The sequence below is a fragment of the Palaemon carinicauda genome, chromosome 33 (assembly GCF_036898095.1).
Source record: "Palaemon carinicauda isolate YSFRI2023 chromosome 33, ASM3689809v2, whole genome shotgun sequence".
NCBI lineage: Eukaryota > Metazoa > Arthropoda > Malacostraca > Decapoda > Palaemonidae > Palaemon > Palaemon carinicauda.
Window position 1 is genome coordinate 63,855,639 of NC_090757.1, and position 13,997 is coordinate 63,869,635.

Here is a 13,997-nt window from a genome sequence, read left to right on the forward strand (position 1 = left end):
TAACTAATTGCACGTTCTTGCAACAAAGGGGAACAGCCTCTTCTCCCTCCAACTGCCACTAATCCAGTGTGGTTGGCCGAATAAGACCGATACCAAATGGTAAACCAGTATCAGTACAGCTTATGTTATAATAGCGAATCTCCATAGAGATAGCTTTCCGGACAAGAGACTGTACGGTAATCACCGAACGCATCCAACCAAATCCAAGAGGGGATTGAGACGTATCATCAATCTATTGTTGGGTGGGTAAAGAGCTTATGTCTACTATGGAGTAGTAACACAGAACTGTGAGCATGACAAGCATACATGCGTAGTCGTGTCCGGAACTCAGTTGGAGAACGTTGAAAACGTTCGTAACGAAGGTTTCTCCTCCTTAGGACAAAACGTTCGTACTTCTCCATCTCCGATCGGTAAACTAGCATTTATATTAAATGTTCCCTACTAAGGAACAGAAATGCTTATGAAAAGTTTCCAGCCAAAGCCTTTGTAGGAGACTAAGACTTCCGATTGGGGGAAAGGAAAAAATGCCTATAAGGAGGCAGAACGTAAATGCTGTATGTCTGGCTACAGAAAAGTAGCCAAGTAATGTACTGAATAACCTGGTTTCAGTAAGGGATATAAATATACAACTTAATAGAATGGAGTTCTAATTGCAAGATGTATATAGCCCTTATTGGCAGAAAGATCGCTTGCATGCATATATGTACTTGTCCGTTTGCGCTATCGCATGCGTATTCTCTGCCTCCAGATAATGTTTGCAACAAATCCGGTTGCTGGAATAATGTATGTGTGACGAATCGCAACATTATTGCCGAAAGAATTTTGATCGTTGACTAACTGTAATATTTTCTTGAATGAGAGCGAACATGTTCTCAAACAAAATATATATTTATAGAGGCAATCATTTTCTCTTTGGTTTACCCCTCCTCTTTATGTGAGGGGCTAGCCAGTGTTCATTACACAGAAACGGATGTCTGGTTACCTATGGGCGGGGTTTGAAGCATTCGTAAATGTAATGAAAAGTTGCCCACGTGGTTGCTATCGTTCTTTTAACGTCAGCTAACATTGTTCCTTCGGGACTAATTGTTCGAAACAATAACCCTGTAAGGATAGAATAAAAAGTCTTGAAAGACTATCGTGCAAAAAGGCAAGTCGTTATACCCAGGGTACAATGACGGGGGAGGCTGCCTCCATCAAATGGTAGAACCGAGTTTGAGACAATACCCTCGCGGTTTTGTCTTGGCTAGAGCGCATGCTCCGGGATGGCTTACGGCCTTCATGAAGTTTTAACAACACCTATTGAAGTTCTGTAAAAACTTCTCTGGAACGAGTCTCCCGAAAAGGGTGAAGTCTCGTACATGGTGGTTTGCTTCAAGAAGGCCAGACATAATTGCCATCGACCACTTATCCGAAGGGGTTGCCATCGAACGCTTTCTCGCTAGTGAGAAACTACCGTCTAAATCAGGCAAGGCCTGCCAGGGGAAATTAATTGGAATGTAAAGAATTTTTCATTCCACGCTCATTTCCGTCTGCTAACCACACCACTCGAAGTAGGAAGGTGGAGGAAGATGATGGTGGTTCGTTCGAAAACGAAAGGATCGGTGCTGGCGAAACCAGACTACCTGATATAGTAATCAGCTGAGAGTGTCGACTGATGTATCAAGTCACACATTTGGAAGACCCATCCTGTAGGGGGGGGGGGGGGAAGGTCGACTATAGTGTTTTCAGAAAAACTATGGATCGCGGAAACCGAGAGATTCGGATGAAAACCTAGGGGTTCAGAATCTATTTGTGCATTCCTTTCTCACGACCTTAAGGGATGTTGTGCCGAGAACCCACAGGAACTCTGTCGCTGATTCCCGGTGGAATTTTCAGAAATCGTGTTACGTGACCAGGACCCAAAGGAACTGTGTCATAGTTACCTGTAGATTCGGAAACACCTAGGCAGCAGGCATCCCTCTGTCATAAGAGCAAACCTCTTGATGACAATGGGCACGCGCAAACAATTCACGGGACGAGAGTTCGAAAAATTGATGATCAGTCGAAGTGGGTTCGAAAAATTCTCGTCATAAGAGTTGTTCGCGCACTTCAACTGACTGCGTGCGGCTAGTTGTTCGTGCGCGCCAAGGTGGTCGTGCACGCCAATATGATCGTGCGCGCCAATTTGGTCGTGCACGCTAATCTGGTTGAGCGGGCCACATCGGCCGTGAGCGCCAATTTGGTTGTGCATGCCAACACGATCGTGCGCGCCCGATCGTCCGTGTGTGCAAAAGGTTGGTCATGCGCGCGAGAGCTCTCAGTGTGGCGAGAGTACTCACTACTACGTTCGCCCAAAGGTTCACGATAGCCTGTGTTGTGTGAGCGCAAATGATCAACAAAAAAGGTCATATAAGTATGGCTATGATCACGAGAACCCAAAGGTTCAGCGTGAACTGCGTTGTGAGACCCCGAAGGGTCAGCGCAAGTGCGAAACGGAAGTTTCTCTGTCACGAGACCCCGAAGGATCAGCGTGACTAAGGGCACGAGAGACCAAAGGCCTAAGGTAGCCTGTGTTGCGAGACCCCGAAGGGTCAGCGCAACGATAAACCGAAGTTTGCCATTCACTAAACACTGAAGTGTCAACGACTAAAGTTACGAGAGCCCAAGGGTTCTGCGTAACTAATGCTACAAGACCCCGAAGGATCAGCACAACAAGAAACCGAAGTTTCCCTGTCACAAAACACCGAAGCGTCAGTGACTTGAGTTATGAGAGCCCAAGAGTTCAACGTAACTAATGTTACGAAACCCCGAAGGGTCAGCGTAACGAGAAACCGAAGTTCCCCTGTCACAAAACACTGAAGTGTCAGAGTGACTAAAGTTACGAGAGCCCAAGGGCTCTGCGTAACTAATGTTACGAAACCCTGAAGGATCAGCGTAACTAATGTTACGAAACCCCGAAGGATCAGCGTAACGATGAACCAAGGTTCCTCTTGTCACGAGACCCTGAAAGGTCAGTGTGATTGATGGTACAAGTTCCCGAAGGCTCAATGTTACCATCGTTACGAGAGCCCGAAGGTTCAGCGTAACTGAAATCCGAAGGTTTCGAGCGGAGTCCGGAAGGACTCCTACTGTCATGAGAACCCGCAAGATCAACATGACGAGAGCCCGAAGGCTCACGATCACGCCAGCCCAAAAGGGTGATCGTAACGAGACCCCGAAGGATCAAGGAGAACCAGCAGGTTCCAAGATAACACCTCTGCATAAGAGCTTTGTTCTCCCGAAGGAGAATATCGCTTAAGATAAGGCTCTCGCTCTGCCCCTGAAGGAGAACCATAAGCGTAACGGGGGACCGCCGATGCCCAGAGGCGGTCTTCTCTCGAGAACGAGAGACTCGTTCCCCGAAGGGCTAACCTGCTTCGGAGAAAGCTCTGCCACCGCTCCTGGTGGATCAGCAAACTCCTACAAGTTATTTCTTGCGAACGAGAGGGAAGTTCTCCCAAAGGAGATCGCCTAAGACAAGCTTTCTCCCAAAATCTATGGGAATAAAGCGTAGGCGTAAAGAAAAAAAAAAAAAAAAAATCTCTCGCGAACGAGGGAGAAGTCCTCCCGAAGGAGGACATCGCCAAAGACAAGCTTTCTCCCAGCTCTACGGGAAAAAAAGCGTAGGCTTAATGATATTTCTCTCGCGAACGAGAGTGAAGTCCTTCCAAAGAAGGACATCGCCTTAAACAAGCTTTCTCCCAGCTCTATGGGGAAAAAAGCGTAGACGTAAGAAACTCTCTCCCGCAAACGAGAGATAAGTCCTCCCGAAGGAGGACACCGCCTAAGGCAAGCTTTCTCCCAGCTCTATAGGAAAAAAGCGTAGGCGTAAGAAACTTTCTCTCATGAACGAGAGAGAAGTCCTCCCGAAGGAGGACATCGCCTAAGGCAAGCTTTCTCCCAGCTCTATGGGAAAAAAGCGTAGGCTTAATGATATTTCTCTCGCGAACGAGAGTGAAGTCCTCCCAAAGAAGGACATCGCCTTAAACAAGCTTTCTCCCAGCTCTATGGGAAAAAAGCGTAGACGTAAGAAACTCTCTCTCGCAAACGAGAGATAAGTCCTCCCGAAGGAGGACACCGCCTAAGGCAAGCTTTCTCCCAGCTCTATAGGAAAAAAGCGTAGGCGTAAGAAACTTTCTCTCATGAACGAGAGAGAAGTCCTCCCGAAGGAGGACATCGCCTAAGGCAAGCTTTCTCCCAGCTCTATGGGAAAAAAGCGTAGGCGTAAAAATCTCTCTCGCGAACGAGAGAAGTCCTCCTGCAAGAGGACATAGCCTAAGTAAAGCTTTCTCTCAGCTCTATGGGAAAAAAGCATAGGCGTAAAAAATATCACTCTCTCTCGCGGAGAAAAGTTCCCCTCGAAGGAGGAACATCAAGTTGAAGGTTGACAGTGAATGCTACCTCGTAACGTGGGCAGCTCACCAGCTACCACATGGAGCGAAGGATAACAAACAAGGCGGCCGTAGCAATCGGCCTTGTGTTTTACGTCGCTGTTACCTGTAAAAAAAGGAAGTTGTGATCAATTACAATGTATGCTCTGCTGCACAAAATACACTATTCGGGGAATAAGTCACCTTCCTTGTAAGATAATTCCTCGAAAGGGAGCTGAACTGTTATACACTTCAATTCAGTAATGAAACAAACACACGGCAGTGTTGAGAACCTGCCGACCATCAGCGCACGGAAGAGCGGCAATGACAACTCCCTTACGGCGGAGGCAGTCGGATACGTTGTCAACAGTAATTAAAGTTACAAGTATCTAACAACATAAACCTATATTTCCATTTATACATATATATACACTCATATATATGTAAGATAAATGAAAACACAAGTAAAAAAAAAATAAAACAGAAACACAATCAAGGCATAAAGTAAAGTGGTTACTCAGCCGAGAGGTGTGAGTGAGAGGGGTAGCCAGTGTACCCCACCCCCCACCCGCTAACTAGTAGATGGGGTACAGTAGTTATCCCTCACTAAAATTATCATGGCTTGTCTTTCAACTGCGCCGAAAGTATACCCTATAAATAGCGGAGGGTTTGTATCTACGCCGGAACAAATATACTTTAGCACAATACTGTACTGTAGCCTTACTGTGTCCAGTACGTAGTTTACATGTGTGTAAATGTAATGTACACTGTACATATGATTATAAACTGCTGTAGAAACCAAATTAAAACAATATTAGGCAGTATTTACTGTTTTAATCATCAGCTCGCGCACCCGCTTCTGGCAAGGGGCAGTTACATTTTAGGTTTAGAGTTAGTCCACACTAGTTCAGCATTTATTTGCGAAAATCCTCTTTTCTCGGCTGTGTCTGTAACCTCACTAACGTGAAGATGACAGCCATCTGTACAGGTACTAACAGTTAGGTTAAGCATATTGAATGATTCAACTGTATTTGTTGTATTTCATTGTGGTTTTAGCTTTATTATAAAATTTAGGGTGGTGTTAATGTAGGGCTTGAAAAAAATTAGGTGATTTACGAGTAAAACTGCCCTCATTATACGAATAAATCATGATACGAAAGCCACTAGAGAACTAATTGATTTCGTATTGTGAGGCAATACTGTACTTCATTTACAGGTATTACCAGTTGGGTTAGGTATATTAAATGATTCAAATGCATTTGGCTGTATTTCATTGATTATAAAATTTAATGTGGTGTTTTTGTAGGGCTTGGAACTAATTAGGCAACTTACAACAAAATCTGCCCTCATTATAAAAAAAAAAAATTATATGAACCCCACTCAGGAACGAATTAATTTTGTATCCCAAAGTACTACCGTACTCATTTATTTAGGGGGCAACTGTTTATACTTTAGCATAAAGTATAAACTCCTGCTTTTGTTAATCTATATAGGACATCTCATACCAAGTTGTCAATGAAAGCAATGTTACTTATGTTTACATTTAAACTGTATACCAAATTGTAGTCATTAATTACTTCAATCCAAAACTATACAGTAACAAATTACGAAAATAGTTTTCACATACTACAAAGCCAAAATGGTCAATAATAATCATTACATTCACATCTGCACTGGGATCATGCATAGTTCACATGTAAAAATATAAAGGATAATCACTTGTAGCAGTAAATAACCCCTATACTTTCCACGCTTGAAGATGTACTAGTTGAGTCTTCAACGAATGTTTCAAAATCAACGAAAATAGTTTTACAATTCTAGGCCATATGGACAGATCTGGGGACCCGGGAAACAGTTCTTCTCCATAGTACAACTTTAGGGTTTTATATAAAAAGTAAGAGGTAGGACAGAGATATAGACGAAAAGATGCATGAACGGAGGTACTAGGGGCCACAGTCTCCTGTTGGCATTACCTCCAATCAAATCAAAGCACAAACCAAGATGCTTATGATATTCCTTGACCTAATAATCAAGGTGAAATATATTCAGAAAGTTAGACAAGCTATAATATAGTAAAAACAGAATGCAATAAAATTTCTATTAAGGAAATAATTAATAGCTGAATGGAAACTATAATTGTATTTCTGGGCTCGACCTGTGTCGCTCTGTGAAATGTTCCTCCTCTTAGCACCATTTCTAAGGTATAAATACTGCCAAATATACAGTACCAGAGAAAAAAGTTGCATGGAATGCTTGGAATAAACCCAGGTCGCTCACTCTAATTGAGTGTCGGTATAGTAACTGGGGCATGTTAGAACCCCGACCAGAGGTCCCTCACCAGTTAGTCCTCTCCTTCCTCAATATCCCCCGATACTACGAGGTGCCGTTCTACTGCCCTCTACTACGACTACCCTCCCCCCCCTACCCCTTCATATGCTTCTTCCCTCATTCCTTTCTAGCACCAGTGAGATTCAGAAGTGTTGTTTTCATAGCTTTGTGTTTCAGTGTTTTTGAAGATGTCAGATATTTTGGAGATCCCTGCTCCCAAGTTGAGTATTATAATTGTCTGTTTTGATAATTCTAGGTAGCGACACACGTTAATTTTATAATCTTGTTGCTTTTAGTCTCAGCCGCTTTGTATGAAGCCTTCCCTTACGGGTATATTGGCGGCCATTTTGGTGTCGTTACCTCCTGATCTCTTTGTTATGTGTGACTTTTAATTAGTTCCTCATACTAATTGTGGTCTCATTTGGTTGTTTTTAGACATCTTATGCAGTGTTTTAGCATGGTTATTGACATTTATTTAGGCTATTTGGATGGTCAGTTAGTTAGCCTACCCGACCGAGCAGTACGTGGCTTCGGACGGTAGCCTACCCCATGAGCTTCCTCTTCGATATATCTATTTTATATCTTAGTTAACTTGTTCATTTTGAGTATTTTACAGGGAATCAGAACACGTTTTTACTTTATTTACGGACTACCTGACCAGGTCGGTATTTTACCCGATTTTGGAGGGTTAGGCTATACATTACTTTTACGCCAAGTTCCTCTCCCATTTTTACTCAGTATGTCGTTATAGCCTATTTAATTGTATATCACGTCTGCCACATCATTATTACTGTTGTTATTGTTATCTGCGTGCTTTCGCGGGAAGCCATATGCCTACCGCCTCATTGGGTCTTTCCTTTGTGTTTGGAGGGCAGTCCCACCCCCCCCAACCACACTGGTCACCTGATTTCGAGCCAGTCAATCTGCTTGGGTGCCCTCTCCCCCTATAGGCCTTTTGCCACTCCCTACATCGGGTGGTAGGCTTGGGTCACGTGTTTTTATAGAAAATGGGAAGTTCCCCGAGGTGGAGGCTGGCTCATACACTCCGTGTGTCGACGCGGGTAGCTCTCTCCCCTCGTCTCGTCATGGTTTGCCACCAGGCGTGCAGGACTGAGTGTGCTTCTCGCCTTGTACCTCGCCCCATCCCCCATTTTCCTGGTACTCCATCCTTGTTATCCTTCCGTTCCGGGAGGGCCGGGATAATTTGAGAATCGTATCTATAAAATAGTAGCTATGATTCTTTGATCGGATTCAGATATTCTACTTGTTCTGATCTATTTATTTATCCCATATTTGTTTACGAAATTTTATGGATGGTTGGTCCAGCTTAGACGGAGCTCCTTGTTTACTGGTAAATATATTTACAATAGCATTTGATTTTTCACGCTGGAATTACGCATGTATTCCGGCACTATATTGCTATCTCTAAACTCCCTTCATGTCTTATCATTAAAGTTTTAGTTCATTTTGGTATATTTTTAATGTAACGAATCATGCATCCTGGGGCCTACGGATTCACGAGGATTGTTCCCGGTCCGCTCGTCCCTTACCTTGCTTACACTTCCCCTTCGGTGGGTGTTCCGAATGCTTAAAGTTCATGTTAAATTTCTGTCTCGAGGGCTGGCAGACTGGTTCACGGTTAATCCCATCATCGTTCCCGAGCGCTTCGAATATTTATGATTACATTTTATCGACTAACATTACATGACGGAAGGATGGAATATATATAGGGTACTATCACATATTTTTATTTAGTCCTTAAGCACGCATGCTTTTCCGCCGAGCCTACGAGGCGGATTTTAATTTCTATAAGTATTTCGCCGGGTTTCCTGGCACAAGTTAATTTAACACTCATATACCAAATTATCTTGCAGGTGGTACGCTGTCAGGAGACAGCATGCACTGCTGTGTTGCAGCAACCTTGCAGCCATGAGGTTTGCCGTTCCCATGCCGGGTGTGCGGTCCAGGTGGCCGATCTTTTGGTCTGGCATCCGGATGGATGTGACATTTGTTACGCTCTGGTCTCTGACCTTACGAGTGACTCGGTATGTACTATATTCTTTCCCCTATTGCTACTTATTGTCTATTTGGGAATATTTTGGTACATGTTACAAATTTGTTATAGACTTTTCTCCTTTGTTGTAGAAAATAGTTTTTGTACATACCGGTATATTTCGGCAAATCCCTTTTATGGTTTGCGTTCTGAATGGCGATTTCTCTTTCAGATCTCTCCCACCATCAAGAGTGCTTCTCTTGCGACCCTCAAGACCTGGGTTGGTGGCTTTGGCCAGAACGTAAAAGCCAAGCAGCCATATATTTTGGCGGAGGAGATGTGCTCCCTCCTCTATCCCAACGCCAAGATGTCGGCGGCGGTAGCGTTAGATGTGGCGGCCCCAATCATCGCCAGGATTCGTGAGTAAACCCAAGCCTTCCCTGAAGATTTAGAGGTCCTAGGAGAAGATGTTTTAGGAGATGTCACTGCTATTAACTTAGACGTGGAACCTATGGTCGTCGACTCGACCGGTCAAGGTAGGGTGGTAGGTGAGGCAGGTAGCGTCCGGTCTAAGATTCCTTTCCTTAGTCCGGCGTATTCTATTTCTTCTTCTGTCTCTTCTTTCCCAGGATTTACTGGAAATGTCATGGCTGTGGAGCGTGACAAAATAAGACTCCGACAAATGAAGAGTCATCTTAGATCTGTCTCGTTTGAATACATTCATTCAATGCAACAAGTTCCATATGCTGACCGTCTCGCAGGTACGGACCTTACTTCCCCGTGAGGCCGTCAACACCTCTATAGATCTTACAGACGCTTACTATCATGTTCCGATAGCGCAACATTTTTGTCCTTTTCTAGGGTTCAAACTAGGCAAACGGGCATACACCTTCAGTGTGATGCCGTTCGGTCTCGATATCGCTCCCAGAATATTCACGAAGTTGGCAGAGACAGTGGTCCAGGAGCTGAGAACTCAGGGAATACAGTTGGTGGCCTATCTAGATGATTGGCTTATTTGGGCCAATGACGACAAGGAGTGTCGCTAGGCGACGGACAAAGTAATAAAGTTTCTGGAACACCTACGGTTCCGAGTAAATTTCAAAAAGTCCCGCCTGATTCCGGCGTCATGCTTCCAGTGGTTGGGTCTACATTGGAACCTGATCACCCACAAACTGTCGATTCCTCCAAAGAAGAGGAAAGAGATAGCAAAGAACACAAAAAGATTTCTCAAGGACAAAGTAATATCTCGGAGAAATCAAGAACGGATCTTAGGTTCACTCCAATTTGCTTCCGTAACAGTCGTTCTACTGAAAGCTAAATTAAAGGACATCAACCGATTTTGGAGGTCCAGGGCAAACAACCAAAGTCGAGACAAGGTTTCTCGGATTCCATCTATCCTAAGGAAAAGACTTCACCCATGGACGAAGGTCAGGAACTTGGCAAAGTCGGTACCTCTTCATTTCCCTCCGCCGGCATTACTAGTCCATACGGGCACCTCCTTAAGCGGTTGGGGGGATTACTCCCGATTCGAAAAGGTCCAAGGTTTGTGGTCAGTGACTTTCCGTCAGTTGCGCATCAATATTCTAGAGGCCATGGTAGTGTTCTTGACTCTAAAATGGCTCTCTCTGTCAAAGAATCAACATATCAGATTAATTCTAGACAGCGTGGTGATAGTTCACTGCATCAACAGGGGAGGTTCCAAATCAGGTCACATAAATCAGGTGATGATTGCAATATTTTCATTGGCAACAAGGAACCATTGGCATTTGTCAGCAGTTCACCTGGTGGCCGTAAGGAACGTAGTCGGCGATGCACTTTCATGGACGACCCTGCTGGAGTTGGAATGATCCCTGGACCAAGAGTCATTCCGTTGGATTTGCCAGTAAGTTCCGGATCTTCAAGTGGATCTATTAGCCACCGAATTAAATCACAAACTACAATGTTACATAGCCCCCAACCTGGACCCTCTGGCCTATGCCACGGACACCATGTCCATCGATTGGAACACCTGGCAGGGGATTTACCTGTTTCCTCCTATAAACATGCTGATGAAAGTTCTGGACAGACTCAGGACTTTCAAAGGGCAGATTGCTCTAGTGGCTCCCAATTGGCCAAAAAAGCAACTGGTTTCCTCCCTTGGTGGAACTGGGACTCAGTCCTAGGCGGATCCCCAACCCGAAGCTAACGCAAACAGTACAGACTCGCAATGTGTCAGCTTCCTCAAGAATTCTGAGTGCCCTAACTTTATGGACTTCATGAAATTTGCGGCACAGAAGGATGCTGATATCAATCCTCTTAACACATTGTTCTTGGAGTCGGACAAGAGGGATTCCACCCTTCGGCAATACGATTCTGCTGTTAAGAAGTTAGCGAAGTTTTTGAAAGACTCGGATGTTCAGACGATGACTGCCAATCTGGCAGTTACCTTTTTCAGAACTTTGTTTGAAGGGGGACTAGCGGCCAGTACTATTACCACGATTAAGTTCGCTTTGAAGAAAATATTTCAGTTCGGGTTCAATATTGACCTTATGGATTCGTATTTTTCATCTATCCCCAAAGCTTGTGCTAGGCTAAAACCAGCAACTCGTCCACACGTGGTTTCTTGGTTTCTAAATGTCCTTAAATTGGCGGCTGATACTGATAATGACTCATGTTCTTTTATAAAGATTCTTAGAAAAACATTATTCTTGGCAAGTTTAGCTTCAGGAGCCAGAATATCTGAACTCTCGGCGTTATCTAGAGAGCCAGATCACATTGACTTTCTTCTGGTGAGGTCTCTCTCTCTCCAGATAGACGATTCTTAGCAAAGAATGAGGATCCCCAGAATAGATGGACCCTGTGGAAGATTGTCCCACTTTCTCAGGCTCTCTCCTTGTGTCCTGTTAACACTCTGAAAGCTTATTTGAATAGAACTACTAATACGTCTTCAGGCCCTTTGTTTATTTGAGAACATGGAGGAACTATTTCCTTGAAATGAATTAGGCAGCAGATTCTTTATTTTATTAAGCAAGCCAATCCTGCTTCAGTCCCACATGCCCTTGATATCCGAGCAGTGGCAACATCAGTTAATTATTTCCATCACATGAAATTTGAAGAATTAAAAAGATACACAGACTGGAAATCACCAAGTCTTCAAATGCCACTATTTGAAATCTTTGGAGGCCCTTAAGTTTGCAACAGTGGCAGCAGGGAACGTAGTTCCTCCAGATATAACGGAATCATTATAACTAGGTCCTATCTTCTTATCTTTTTTTTTCTTTTAGTGCCTTGTCTCCTTATAAGGAGCAGGCCGTCACTTGCCTTGCCTACTCTCCCTACCGTACCTTTGTCATTCATTTGGTTACCACCCTACCCCATGGTTATGATGTATATAATTCATTTATGTTTTTTCTTGTTATAATTGAACATCTCATGATCTTTGTTTGATAAGAGTTTTCCCAAAAAATTTTTAACTTTTAATTTTGGGTCTCTGACTGAATATTGTACTTTAAGAGATTAGTAGTTTAAGATTTGTTATTAAACTCTCTTAATTCAATGTTTTATTTTATTTCAGTTCCTTACCTTTGTGTGTGTTCCCAAGCGTTAGGACTAATTCTCTCTTATTATTTCACAGAGCGACACAGGTCGAGCCCAGAAAAGGGATTTTGACGAAGGAAAAATCTGTTTCTGGGCGAGGGACCTGTGTCGCCCGGTGAACCCACCCCCCTTTTTTCCCTCACCCTAGGCTGGTCCAAGCTTGGGGTGCTAGTAGGAATGAGGGAAGAAGCGTGGGAAGGGGTAGGGGTGGGGGGAGGGTAGTCGTAGTAGAGGGCAGTAGTCGGATGTAGAACGGCACTTCGTAGTATCGGGGGATATTGAGGAAGAAGAGGACTAACTGGTGAGGGACCTCTGGTCGCGGTTCTAACACGCCGCAGTTACTATACCGACACTCAATTAGAGTGAGCGACCTGGGTTTATTCCAAGCATTCCATGCAACTTTTTTCTCTGGTATATTTAGCAGTATTTATACCTTAGAAATGGTGCTAAGAGGAGCATTTCACTGGGCGACACAGGTCCCTCGCCCAGAAATAGATTTTTCCTTTGTCAAAATCCCTTTTTAAGATATAATAGGCTACTGAATAGAAAACAAAAATTAATAAATTGATCACACTTGTTAGTTCAAGAAAATGGATCTCAATAATGAATATACTTACACTTGATACCAAAGTCAATTTAAAAACTAAAGATGTAAAAACCTTGCATTACACAAACATATCGATTGATACACACTGAAATTTGCCATCAAAACCTAAAATGGCAGCTAAAATATAAATGAATACTATGTTCATTCTCTTTATCAAGTGTAATTATATCCCAATCAAACCAAAAATTATTATATGAATAATCTTTTCCTAAGTTATTTGCAACAAAATATGGGATTTCTAAATTCAACTATAAGCAAACTTCTAAAAATGTATCTGAAATAAACACAGGAATAAAGAAAAGTAGAAGAGAACTTAAATGAAAAAAGCAGATGATGATGCACTCCATAAAAACCATCCTTCAGTAATGGGCAATATAAGATTAGTAAAAAGAAGACACATATGGTTAGCATCAGTTATAAGGAGGGAAAACTAATAAAGCAAAGCCATGATTAGACAGACCTTGTTGTTCATGACCACCACTACCACCACCACGACCTCCTGTTTTTTGTGTGAAATAAAACTTGGTGAAACAAAACTTTCCAGATTATCGTTCCTCTACTAAATACAGTACTTCAATTTTTGTCTCATATCAACATGTAACTTGATATCCAACATGAAAATAGTCAACAGAAAGGGGAAAAAATCATTGAATATTGAGAGTTATATAGAGAGCTATAACAGGACCAAATTAATGCCATCTTAACCAACCTTGGTATTCTTGACCACCCCCACCACGACCTGTTACATCAAGATAAGATGACATGCTTAGTGCAATTCCTACACTTCGATAAACCATGATAATAAAAATGGCAAGATAAAAACAAAAAAATAATCAACATAAATAAAGATTAAATAAATATCTTCAGGCATAAAGATTCACATACAGAACTATTACAAAACAAATCATCCCAATTTACCAACCTTGGTGTTCATGACCACCACCTCGACCTCCTGTTATTCAAGATAAAATAACATTCTTGGTGAGTTTCCCATATCACAATAAATCGCTATGTATCAAATACATCCCATTAAATAAATAATTGCGTACCAACACGTCCCATTGAATATCAATCCTGCATATACTGCAGTTGACACAAATGGCAA

The 13,997-nt window shown here is 42.9% G+C and overlaps 1 protein-coding gene across 2 annotated transcripts in view; it reads right to left on the bottom strand.

The window, feature by feature from the left end:
- The window catches only part of LOC137625973 (protein FAM98A), a 182,805-nt gene that overhangs the window by 8,959 nt on the left and 159,849 nt on the right, over positions 1 to 13,997 (bottom strand). The gene's annotated exons all lie outside the window — the stretch shown is intronic.